This window comes from Anopheles stephensi, chromosome 3 (assembly GCF_013141755.1).
Source record: "Anopheles stephensi strain Indian chromosome 3, UCI_ANSTEP_V1.0, whole genome shotgun sequence".
In the NCBI taxonomy this organism is placed as follows: Eukaryota; Metazoa; Arthropoda; class Insecta; order Diptera; family Culicidae; genus Anopheles; species Anopheles stephensi.
The window spans coordinates 24426948-24439995 of NC_050203.1; the positions used below are offsets into that span (position 1 = coordinate 24426948).

The 13048-nt window shown below is 40.2% G+C and overlaps 1 protein-coding gene across 13 annotated transcripts in view; it reads right to left on the reverse strand.

Annotated features, from left to right (window-relative positions):
- The window catches only part of LOC118511365 (kazrin-like), a 73104-nt gene extending 61482 nt beyond the window's left edge, over positions 1-11622 (reverse strand). For 9 of the 13 annotated variants that reach the window (XM_036054336.1, XM_036054333.1, XM_036054334.1 and 6 more), the window contains exons 1-2: positions 11486-11619; positions 9983-10246 (exon numbers count right to left, since the gene is read on the reverse strand). The gene's annotated coding sequence lies outside the window, so the exon portion shown is untranslated. Of the gene's footprint in view, positions 1-9982; positions 10247-11485 lie in introns of all 13 variants that reach the window. The other 4 variants (XM_036054330.1, XM_036054335.1, XM_036054331.1 and 1 more) reach the window with 4 other exon arrangements.
- Between the last annotated feature and the right edge of the window lie 1426 nt (positions 11623-13048).

A 13048-nucleotide genomic window follows, 5' to 3' on the forward strand; every position in this document is an offset into this window, starting at 1 on the left:
ATACCTTGCTGGAGACGGATTTTACTCAGTGTTTTCTGTTGATCCTACCTATTTTCCATCAAGCACGAGGTAGTTGGAGTAGCCTTAATTTTTCGTAAGATTTTCAGTTGCAGTTGACCTTGCACTGTTCTTTTAGCTTAATGACAACTGTGAATAGCTGATTTTGTAAAAAAAAAATAACAAAACCATTGCTTAAATTTCTTCAACGAATAAGGGATGAAATTGGGAGATGATTCAGTGTAATATTGCAATGTTTTGGATTGTCGTCTAAAGCAAATAACTTAGAAAATCTTTATTTGCTTTCAAGTTTCCCTTGTCAAACAGATCAAGCTTCAGTTTATACATTCAAAGCTTAAAAGCTAATCCCCAAACAGCTGGTTTTGATTATTATACACAACAATAGTTTGATTCGCTTATTGTTCTACTTCCGGGAACTGGATTAGCAACCAGTCACCACTCGACGATGAACTGCTCCTACACACAGCAAGCTCATGCGCACTGGAAGCTAACATTTTGACACTCCGTTCGATTGTACCAGGTGCCAGGATACGAAATGCAGCTCGTGAGCATACATTCAGGCGCTTCAACAAAAGCTATACATTAGCTGCGTTATTAGCACCCTTGCGTACGTAGCAACAGCAAAAGGATGAGTCATCGGTTTTTGCTAGGAGGCCAGTATTTCATTGCATCGTGACTTTGACCGCTCTTTCCGTAGCGTCCGGATTCGAACATTTTTTTGAGTTCCGACTATTCTGGGGTGAGTTTCGCGAACAGAAAGCCGTTTTCCCTTCGCTTGGGGAGTGCTCTAAACTCAACACAATTATCTCGACAGTACAATCATAATGTAATTGTATTTTATACGATCGCTGATAGCGGGCAGGCAACACACACACACACACACGAGCGAATGGAGCTTGTTATAGCGACACAGCGGGAATAAGCCAGTTCACCCTTAATTCTAAGCGTTTGGTCGACTTCGCGTGTGTTCGCTAGCAAGGCGCTTCTTTTGCCATTCCCGCGCCAGTTGCATAAATTTATGTATTCTGCCATCGTTGGCATTAACTCGTCAGTTTGGTAGTCTTTGCAGCATGGTTTCGGGTAACATTTCCTGGAGTTCGTCGTAGATATCTCTCACGTGGTACAAAAGCCACAACTTTGTTCACCAGGCCAAGGTTTTGCTACGGTACCGATAGTACGTACGTTCCGTTGCCTGGTACCTACCAGGTGTACCAAGCACCCACGATACGATGCTCTATAAATGCAACCCCTAGCGCGAGGTACAAAGTAGCCTTAAAAGGTGAGACTTGGAGCTTGCTAGTCTTGCTCTTGAAAGCATGCAATTGAAAGCGTTTCAGCGTTGGGGTGGCTTCTTTCCCGGGCACAACTAGCAAAACACAGTTGTGCCCACATGCGCCATGTCTGCACGAAGCGTTGCATCAAAAGTCAGGGCGATAGTGACATGCATTTTGCAGCGAGAACTTATGCACTTTGCAAAGCGGAATTTATGCTGCACCGGGCGATCGGAAATAGGAAGACCGTAAATAATAGGTCTGCTGGCCGTTGTTGGCCAGATGAGCTTATGAAATGTGAAACCCGGAAAAGCTTAGTTTTTAGTGCTTCTTGAACGTTTGTGTTTCAAATGGATATGTTAGAGGGGTGCTGGTGGCAGATGTTGCGAGATGACGAGGTTTGACACGGCATTTATGTTATTGTGACGTTTAATTGACATATTTAGTTTGAATATTTAACAGTCTATTTTCATTAAACATTTTTCTCTTTTCTATCATGCCTTGCGACGTTTCATATGGCTTTTTTTTAATAATCTTCAAAGCAAAGCTACTATTTTATATTTGTTGCGCATTGTTTCGCATAACCTCACCTCTCTCTATTCATCCTGAACTAAGTCGCCAGTAATTAGCTGTAAGACAATCACCGGAGAAAGCTTCTGAGGAAAGGCTAATACGCACACCGGATACCATTCGCTTCCCTAAGTCTATGCACTCAATTTAGTTTCTCAGCCCACTGGGGAATTCAGTGTATATCTGTCTCGCTGTCTCTTGTTCTTTCTGGCTCCCCATGTTCGTGTTTGTTAACGCCATCACCTGCAAGGTTGAGTTCCGCATGCACTGGAATGAGCAGGATAAACCACCTAGGCAGACTCAAGGTTAAGCTTCATTTGGTAGGTCGTGCCGGTCGGTGTTTTCTCCTGCTTTGCTAATGCTATCACATTACTCACACCCCAAATCCCCATTCGACATCACCAAGAGACATGATTCTTTTTGGGCATTTCGAGCACAACACACACCTGGATGAGAAGCACTTTGATGCGGTAGTGCGAGTTGAAAAGACCAGTAGGAGCTACAAAAAAAAGAACACGCACACACAGGAAAGAAAAGCTGCCGGTTCCGCTTGACCAACCGGATGATGGATGTTTTCTGACGGAAGGATAATTGAATATTCTAGTCCGCCATCTTTCGATTTGATTGCGCTGTGTGATTTGGAGGTTTTTTTTCTGGTTTTTTTTTTCGTTTTCGTCTGTTTATTTCCTTTCTGCCGTTACAAAAAAAAAAGTGCGTACAAATACAGATCGGACCCGGAGGACGTTGTAGATGATAAGAAAGGTTGGATAAAAGCGGACATAAAAAGTTGGCAAAGAACCACTCTTTTTAAGGCCTTACTGAATAAGAAATTCAAAGGTAATGGAGGTTTGGAGGAATCAAGGATAGAAAAAAATCACGTAAAATTGCTCTGTCGAAACGGGAACTGCTGTTGCGCGCTTCATTAGCACCGGCAGAGCTCACAAGCCAACCATCGTTGAGGACGTTCGAATGCCTTCAGCGAGAGGTTTGACGCTAGCTCCCAACGGTGCTCGTTCGGGAGCGGAAAAATCGATAAGATGCTTCTGATCTGGTGCGTGGAAGGTAGCATAAGTGACTACGAGATGAGTTTTTGATGATAATCAAAAGCAGTTGTGTTGAGTCTACATGTAAGTGGAGAATGTTGTATTATTTACATAAAGTAGCGCGTTGTATTTTTCAAGATATTTAAACGTTTTCCCAAGAGTTGAATTTAAGGCATCTTAAGATGTTTGAGCGGTGTTATGTTAAATATGACAAACTCTCAAAATATTGTGGTTTGAAAAATTTAAACAAAATTATAATTTACGAGGTTAACCTTGAACTTAACTGATTCGTTGAATGACTGACGTTCCATGATAAAATGGCATAAACTTAGGCACTTACACACCACACACCGTTAAACGTTATTTGTTAAAGACCTTCACATAATACTGCTTATAATACCCTTCATACTTTCAATTGGGAAGAGGTGAGAGCGTCACCGGTCTTAACACGGCAGGACCGCGGTTCAAATCCCATCCAGACCGCCTCCCCGTAGGCAGAGCTGGTAAAATCGTATCACAAGAAGCCAGAAGTGGCAGTTCCGGGACTTTTCGAGATTTGTGTGCCAAGCAAGAAGAAAAAGCTTTCAATTAGGATTAAAAAAAGTAATTTTTAAGTATTATGTATTACTAAATAAATTCAATATCCGGTAGTTATCTAGCCCATTTTAGCCATCTTAGAGCTAGAAAATTTGTTGTTGATCTGTCCAGGCTAGTGTAAAATAGGAAAAAAAAGTTCTTTGATAGTAAAAGTTCTTTTGATTCTATTGATGGTTGAGGTCAGTCTCGAGTCTCTTCGATCGACGATGAGAGCCTCCAACATAGATGACTATATAGTCCTTGGGGTTTCTTCTTTCTAATAAAACGACAAGGTCGTATTGCTTAGGTCCCTTGGGCTTTGAAGGCTTAATTTCAAGTGACTTTACAAAACTGTTGGGTGATTGGAATCTATCCCCTAATCAGACAGTTTGGTGTTTCTCCTGAGTTGAGAGGTTCTTTCAGAACTTGAAACAATTATAAAGTTTGGAAGGGATGTGCTTCAATATTTTAAATTTTCCCTCAGACATTAAATCATTGCTTACGTTCATAGTGCATCAGACACACATTAGACATGATTTAAAAGACGAAGGAGAGTAGCGTGGATCACTAGGACAAAAGGTTGTGTATAAAATCACTATAATCAGGCCGTTTGTTTTTTTACGAAACGTCACACTCACATTCATAAATATGGCAAATAATATATGTATGAGATAATTAATGGTTTATTATCAGCACACACAAAGGCACAACACGGTGCAACAAAATACTGCTTGAGTATGCCATAAAATTACAATGTAGACAGCTCAACCATTTTAATTGCATACGTGCACGAAATGTTCCTTTGCAAAGAAAGCATCAACAGTTCACTTCACACGACCTCCGATCCGAGATCTATGAGCCACGCAAAGCGTCTGGTTTGCCAGACTGTGATACATGTCAACGAACAGTTTAGGTAACACACCATTCAACCGTTTAAATATCACACGCCTTTCATCACTTTTTATGGCTCTAATTCAATTTGAATGAACAACGAAACGACGACCGGCAAAGCTGGTCGGATAGCGTTGTTCAGCTTCTTTTCCTAATAAGCCAGAATGCTTAATCAGTAGACACTTTCAATGGCTGTGTCTGTTGCATCGGGTGCATTGTCCGCGTGACAAGACTATCCAACAGGTTCGATTGCCCACACCGTCTACGACGATGATGATACTGACGACGTGTTTCCTTTGGCCGTGCTCAATTAAGCCTCGCAGCTACGGATTTGGTCAAGTGCCATCCGCACGAATAGAAGAACTTCTTCCGTCCTCTGGCAGAGTTTGTCGTGCCGCAGAATGACCACCGGTAGAATTGGTGGTGGCGAGGGATTGTCGCAACACCGTACACCGTACCATTATTGTACAATCAAATCAAATTACGGAACACGATTATGAGTGAGCGTTGGTTCGGTGATGGAATGAAATCAGCGATTCGCCCGTTTGGGTTCGTGTTGGGATGGGTTGTGAGTTGCAGGGGGGGGGGGGGGGGGGGGTAGGAATAAAAGTAGTGTCTACCGCAGCCACATTCATTCACGCTCCAATTCGCTGGTCAGCCCCCAGTCGGTCCTGACATTGTACGCAACCACCCAGTCCATCTGATCGAGCTCGGTTGGTGCATCGCCATTCTGTGGCGTTGCATTTCGCGATACAGCTAGAGAGATAAGACACGGGTACGGTGATACGAACGTCATGAATAACCCACGAACGGTTGTCGTGACAAATTGAGAATTGAGCTGAGGATGAACTATGTTTGGGGACGAGTATTGGACGAGCGGAATACCGAGGCACAGATTTGAAACTACAAAACTATGGACGCTGCGATAAGTTGTGATGTCAGTATGGTGAATATGAACACAAACCTTGTTTGGTTTATGGATCTCACTCGCTCGCGTCAATCTCGGTACAACGGGGGGCGCATATTTGTGCAGTTGTGATAAATTGCATTCCATTCGCATGGTTTATGGTGCGCACTCAGCGAACTGTTATGAATAAGTTTATACGATAATAAAATAAAACCAGTAGAGCAACGACGAACATGAAACATGAAGCCGGTACGGTTTACTCGTGGCTCATGGTATGACCATGGCCGAGTTTTGTGGCTGTAGGGACCGGTTGGCTGGCTGTTGTGTAAATATGATAGCCTAGGACTTGTCCTAGTATTCGCCATACAGAACGTGACAAATCCGTAACATCGGTAAGTGGCAACGCTTTCTGGAGCTGAGGAGAAGTATAAGTATATTTCAAGAACAGATTTTTAAACGGCGTACTGGTTGTGTTTTGGTGTGAGTTTAAGCTAATATAACATTTACCATTTGTAGAAATATTATAGTCAAAAAATAAATTGCTAGCTTAATGGTTGTAATTGTTTGAAATAGTTGCCAGAATGCATTACGCGGGATTTATATTGCATCAATTGTAATTATCCAACATTTATAAGGACAGATTACGGTAGATTTGAGTAGTCTAATCTTGATTAAACATTTACTAACTTTTCCATTTTCCTTTAAACTTTAAAGTAAGCCTTAAAATATTGCTCAATAAAGTATACAGATTCAACTAATCTAGTTTTTGTTTAAATTTAGCGCTGACTTTTCAATTCTCAATTTCTCAGTAAGTCTTGGTCAATAAAGAGAGATGGTTTTAATTAATATTTTTAAATTTGTAAAATCGCTCTTCAAAAATCCCATACTCTGCAAACTTGGTTTAATAAAAAGTATAAACTCAGCTTAACAGCTGTACCTCCCTCTAGGCTTATCACAATTCGCTGGTAATAAAATGTTTGCATATAATTTCATTATACCACTGCTTATTTTTTCCTCACCCGACAAATCCAAGGCTCAGAACGGACGAGAGAAGTCCGTCCGTCGTAAAGTTAATCCAATGAAGCTCATTTTAGCTGCGCCAGGACTGTTCATAAAACAGAATCTATAATTGAGCCTTTCAAATGGTTTCGGTTTTTTATGCTGCTGTTCTTGCTGGATGATGGGGTGCTGGGCGGGACTTGGTTTATTGAGACAGACTAAAGTAAATCTTTTTTCACAAGAAACAAGCATTAATAAACACCCATTTACGGTGGGCTCATTTGTGCTTGATGCTGCTTAACACATAATTGTGCACGGTTTAAGCTGCAAATAAATGCTTGTGAGAGATGTCCAAATGTCGCTCTCGTGTGTTGTGAAATGTAAGAGCAATTGAAGCTAAGTGATGGTGAGTCTGGCAGGTTGCAAGGCGAATAAAAGAAAGCACAATTGAAGAGGGACCGATCGTCTTGAAATAGACTGTAGTGTAGTGACACATCCGGTCCCGAAAAAAAAACCGCATCAGCTGGGATTGGTTGCTTCCGTGGTTGCTGTTCTGGAAGGTTTGACTTGGAGACAGAATGGGGACAGCTTAATGTGCTTATTGCAGGGTTAACGAGGGGGCACACTGTTGACACCGGAAAATGTCTTAGAATTCCCACAAAAGATACTTCAATCTAGTTTGGCATTTGTGTGAGAGTGTAAGCAGACACAAATAACTCTTCCCGGACCTCGTCTGCCTGAAGTTTATTCCATCAATTGCAGAGTTTGTAGGAAACCAGTAACAGGTTTGGAGTTTGAAGCTTAATTTGATGGAAAAGATTAAATGCTCTTCTGTTATTCCATGGAGTGGTCTTTTAATTTAAAGAAATGAAATAAATTTGCAGACATTTCTTCTCAGTACTAGCGTTGCATTCAGCGCAAGCGTTGCAAGCCTATACCTTAATGAAATAGGTTTAAAATTGTCCTCTTTTCAATTATAACTATTACGCCCAAGCCATTCATCGGAGAAAATAGTTTTATCAGTTTTCATTGTGATTATAATGTATTTCAATTACAATTGAATATAAGTAGTTTCTATGTAATTTTAAATCCTCAACCGTTACGAAAGGGTAGCTTAACACCAATTATTTAACTGTTACAATTCTACCGTCGCATCCAGATATCAATTTCCATAGACTATGTTATGTTGAACATTAGTCGAATTCGTAATTTTATTTTATGATTTATGAAGTTACCAAAAGGTTATAAAGCTTCTATTTTAATAAAAGAAGTGAGCTACTGCTCTGGTGACAGCTTTGTCCAATTATACCAAACAGGGCTGTAAAAAATGATTGACCGTTAATGGATTTTGAAACCTTCAAACAGCGAGTATAATCTTTATATAAAACAATCATAAATTGTACTCCATCGATAAATTGCTCTACTTCTAGGAATTTCAATTAAACATTATTCCACCCGGAAAAAGCTCTCGAACACTGTGAAACAAATATTAATTTCAATTTTTCCATTAAATATCCTTACTGACTCGTACATCATACGGGGAAAACTGTCCACTCAATGCACACACACATAAACCCTACAATCTATTGTACCCGTGAGAGGGTTGGTTTTCCTTTGCAGGTCAACCTGCTACATCGTTTGTTATGGTATAAGGTGAAATAACGTTACGTTCGAGTTTCATCCTTCCCGACCCATGCCCAACACCCGTTTGCTTATGTGTGTTTGTGTGTTCAGGATCATCGAACCATGAAGAATGCGCTTTCATAAACCACAAACTTGACGCAAGCGCCTTCCTTCTTCGGCAATATTTGTGCAACCGGAGTGCATCGATTGGAATGTGTGTTTGGTTTTGGGGCGTTTGGGGTGGGAGGGTTGACAAATAAGCCCCGCGGGTCGTATAAGCAACTATGTGCGCTGGCCTTGCCAAATGCAGTGCAGTTGATGCCGTATGGAAATGTTTGACAGTGTGCGGGGAGCGTATGGTTTATTTGGTAGATGAAAATTTAAGTACAAGGCATCATTTACCGTTGGAAATAAGTCATTAAAATTACAGGTAAGTTTAAATCGTCCGTAGCTTATATTGATCTTCAAATGCCAGCAATGCATTAATGTAAGCGGACAAAGGTAATTGAACCTCCGGCGGGACGATTTTCAGCCATAACAACGGAAAATAGGAAAGAAGGACACAGCAAACAGGTTCACCGAGGGTGAAAGTTGTTGCCCTCTTGGAAAATAGCATCGGGCCAGCGCTGCCGTATGGTCTGCCATGTTTTGCACTGTACACCCCCTATGTTTGTGGTGTTGTTGTTTGTGGACCGGAGGGTTTGTTTCGGTAGCTAATAAAATGATAATCAGTGTGCCACCCCCTACCATGCATAGGTTCAGCGAGTCGGGAGCGAGGATAGGGTGGTGATTGTAAATACGCCTCGAGTGCGTGACGGAGAGTGTGGTACTGTGTGTGGAATTGGTTGGTTGTGGGTGTTGTTGATTTTTTCCTTTTGCATCGGTTTTTTATTTATAAGAAAAAAGGGTCAATAGCATTAGGTTTGCTACGGGAAAACAATATTCCGAAGAAAGGATCACTTCACTTAAGGAAAACGGAAATTATCTCCAGATGTATCTTCTTGTTGTTTTAGTCCGCATTTCAATTGAAACAACTTTCTCAAGGATATGAAACCGGTTTTCTTGCGAGTTATTTGAATTTTTCTGAATGTATTCGAATTGAATTGAGTTTTTAAAGGTGAAGGACCCAAACATAGATAAAATGCTCAAATTGGAGGTGAGATGCAGAAGTGTAAGTTAGTCAAAAGAAACCTTCATAGTTGACATATATTAAAAAAAGTACAAGAAGAAAAGTGAAATAATACAAAAGACGCAAAATTCATAAGATATAGAACTCGAAATTATTTTATTTAACTCTCGAAGGACAGCCTGACCGTATTGCTACATAAAACTCTAGATAATCAATGTAAATATTAAGCATAAGCGAATTTTAGAATCATTAGTTATTTTCGAAATTTTTCACGCGATGCAAGTAAGAGTAATTATTATATCACAGCAGTAGAATAATTTAAAATGAGATAGAAAAAAAGAAAATAATTAAGAAGGAAACATAATTTTAAAAATTTTAAGACATTTTTAAAGTTGTTAATAAATACACAGAGTTTTTTTTCTTGATAATTGCGTCAATTATTTATTAATTGTACATATTTAATATATATACAATGCATATTTTTTATACAATATTTTATTGCCAACTTTTTTAAACATAAAGACATTAAGCATTTTATGTACATGAAAAGTTCATCAGCTACATGTAAATTTCATATTTCAGGTAGAATCATAAATTAATGAACTTTTAATTGAAACTTCTTTCTTGAGCTGCCTCTTAAATTTCTTTTTTCCATTCAATATTTCCCAAGCTAAACATACGATTCAATTTGATATCGATCTATTCCTTAAGTGGAAATATGGATAACTCTACAAAATACACTGTACTAGTACAATCAAACGAAAGCCACAGAAACAAAAAACGCTCCCGGTTGCAATAAAAGCATTACATTTTATGAGTAAATTCCATTCCCAGCACGGGTTTCCTTCTACAGCGAGGAAATAAACAATATTTGCCATAACTAAAACTTCCCCCTCTCCCAAAAAGGCTACCGATTGGGGGTTGCGTGTCTAGCGTTAGTTTTGCTGGAGCTTACCTCGTTAACAAATTTTTCCCGTAAATGGCTTCCGCGGGTTATTGAAAGCAGCTGCTATGGATAGTAGGCGACCGTAGGCTCGACTCTCGTTTTGTCTCCCTTTCGGGGTTTGCTACTGGATTTTCTTTGTTAGTGAGTTGGTGGTTTACCGAAAGCGTAAGAAACTTTCTGCGACCGAAGAATGCTTCCTTGATGGTGGGGTGATTCACACTACACTTCACCGTGTCACACGCTGCCTCACTGCTGCACAAAACCACTGACTTGCTGGCGTTAAGGAAGAAAGATACACATACACATCAAGGACACATGAAAGGATAACGCACACCGTTTTACAGCTCTGCACTGTTTGCCGAACGTATTTCACCACAAATTGATGCTTGGGAAGTCTTTCCCTGAGATGGCTTTCCTGCACAACAATTCATGCACTGTCGTATTTCGGAAAGGCGTGCTGTGCGTGAGGATCCAAGCCGCGAAAGGATTGTTCAAGAAAAAAACTATATTAACTACACACACGCACACAGACACCCACACGGTAACAATGCGCACGCACGAGATATAATGGACGCACAAGCAGATAGAAACACACATCGAGTTTCGGATGCTTTGCACAACAACTGAATACGCACAGACGAAAGGCTTTCTGAGGAACTAATCTCGCGCAACACTTCCACGGGTTGTAGTAATTAAAGAGATTGATTTTTTTAGTGCATCCATATTGTGATATGAAAATCGCAATAAATTAGATCATATGAAAGGGAAACAATACAAAAGTAAGCAGAAAAAGAAAGCTGGAAACAGATTCCTTTTTTGCAATTATAGTTAAATTAACCAAATTTAAATAAAATAATTATTAAAAACCAGTAGTTTTTTCTCTTTCCGATACGCTCAAATTGATTTGAAATTAACGCTAAACAGTATCATATCTTTCACAGTTGTTAAGTTGCTAAACTTTGTGGTTAAGTAACAAAAACAGCATCACAACAAAATGCGTTGCAATCACGCTCTTCCTGTCACATGCAGCAACACATAGCACTTAGTATTTTTCACACACCCACTGAAACAATCGGGCCACCAAAAAACCCCCCACCAACACTGATACCCCTTATGCACACACTAACACTACCGCCCAACGAAAAAAACCGCGAGCTAGTGCGCGAAATTCGAATCTGAATAGAAAAGCGTAGACACACTCTCACTGTCACACACACACACACACACAAACACACGCCTTCGATGCGGAAAATCGAGGACTCATCACAAGCTGTTACGGGGATTGGGATTGACGGATAGAGAGACCATCACCACCTCCCCCACAATTCCGGGAAGGATTTTCCGAATGAATTTTCCCCTCGCTTTCTCCCCCCCCCCCCCCACATTTCCTTCTAAGGCACCTGTTCCTTCATTTTTCCTACTGGAATGTGTGTTTCTATTTTCTTAAAAAATTGCACTTTAAAAGCTTCCACTGCTTATGGGAATTAAATTTTCACACACTCATACACTCACCAGAAATACTCACACAGGCAGAGAGATATGCACAACAGTAAACCCCACAGCGGGTTCCGGTACGGGGTAAAAAACGCTTCGATCCGAGCTCGTGCGCGATAAGAACGGAACTGAGCGTGTGTCGCGAGAACTGGCATTCCGCAAAGCAGGCTGGCAGGCAGCAAAAGGATTCCAAACACGCAACACACGCACGCACGGGAGAGATGATGCGCAGACGGGACGTCGCTCTCTCTCTCTCACGGTTCGTTTTGGGGTAATTCGGTTGACGCTCTCCGATGCTCACTTTCTCTCTCGGTATCTCGCCCGTCGGTTGGCATTCTTTATCACGTAAATGTATTCGTTTGCAATTTCGTCCACCCCACACGGATGGGTGGGTGGAATTCCACTATGGGATAGAATGGATGGTAAAAATAGTGGGCAAAATTATGTGCTTTCAGCTTACAGACTATAAAAAATTATAGTTTAAAAAGCCTGCCAAGGAAAAATAAAGAATTAGTTCAAAGATAAACCTTCAAAAATGTAAAATATAATAAAGTTTTTATTAAATAAAACACAAACTGATTGCAAAAAAATAAATCAATAATACATTTACATTTCATTGAAATTTTCCTAAACTTTCCTCTTTGAGTATAATTGTTGGTATGCCTTGAGTACGAGTACCTTATTGAATGCAATTTTATTTTAAATTTGATTATGAATTTGACAGTTTACTCAAACTTAAAAGTTAGTGTTTACATTTGTTAACGGTTTAATAAGAAACTTTCATTTGAATACTTTATTTTCATACTTTCAGGCGTTAACTCATACATTCGATAGCTCATTCTGGGTACTTTGGACGATGCTCTGAACGTTGTTAGCTCTACGAAGGTTGTGATAATATTTACTAGATTTACTATTTTCGAATTATTTAAAGTTTTAAGTAGCCTTTTCTTAATTCCATACTGATAAACATACAATTAACCATGTTGTATTCCATGTTGCCTAATAATAAGCGTCGGCAACAGTGAATGTTCATTCGAATTTAAAATGTCCTCTCAGCTTTATTTCATTAATAGTTTAAAGTTTTTGAACTTAAATGAAATTATTGTCTTAATGCAAAAAAAAAACATCATATGTTTTCAAATAAATTAAAGTTCCATAGTTGTACTGTTTTGCCTCCTACCAAAGTGACTAATTTGCCGTTTCATATTCCATATCAACACATGCACACATTTGCTCACTCTCTATCCCTTGGTTGTGAGTGCTTGCTCTCTATTTTTGCACTCTCTACACATTCTCAGTCTCAGCTGCGGATGTCATTGTTTGGAATCAGCGCACCCGACAGCAGGTGAATGTCATCCCCCAAAATCTTTAATGGTTCCGACGCACTATCGCCCAGCTATGCGCATGTGCCGCCTGTCCCTTCACATTCGCTTCACTCACCCTCGTACGCTCTTCCTTTTCTCCCGCAAAGTGTCCCTTCTGGCCTACAAAGTGAACGTCAAACGGGGCACAAATGTTTGCAGCTTGTGACAACTACTGAACCGCGTACCTTATCAGCTCAGGTTGCACGCTAGCTAGATG